Source organism: Morone saxatilis, unplaced genomic scaffold (genome assembly GCF_004916995.1).
Source record: "Morone saxatilis isolate NCDOM2014 unplaced genomic scaffold, NCSU_SB_2.0 Contig3, whole genome shotgun sequence".
In the NCBI taxonomy this organism is placed as follows: Eukaryota; Metazoa; Chordata; class Actinopteri; family Moronidae; genus Morone; species Morone saxatilis.
The window spans coordinates 8013151-8013641 of NW_023339873.1; positions in this window are offsets into that span (position 1 = coordinate 8013151).

Below are 491 nucleotides of genomic sequence, written 5' to 3' on the forward strand. Positions count from 1 at the left end.
ATAATTTGACTTTTGTTCAATAAATTATCTTTTTGTTATTCCTTAAAGTGGTGTATCTCCCATATTTGTCATGACTTAAGAGCCGGGTCGTGACAATATGATTTTTTGGTGCACACTTATTGAGTCTGGTGGTGTTAAATGATCAGTGTAAATATATAAAAGCAGCATAGAAGCCGAGGCAGTATACAGTTACACTTATACATCACAGTTCTTCATATGCTAAGGAGTCTTCAAATAGACCATTAAAGCCACTGTTATCGTGCCACTCGCTGTGGCATTGAACATACTGAGTTCCGTGTGGAACCAGGATTTGTTTGCATGCACTTCGTACGATTGGCTGTTATAGGCAAAGGAGGTATTTGAATTTCATCACATGTTGCAGGACTTTCTGTTGGGTTTTTCCTCTTTCAAATGACCTGTAATTCAGCCAAAGTCTTCCTTTTACAGGATACATTTGTGAGTCAATATCCATAAGGCCTCATGTTAAAATG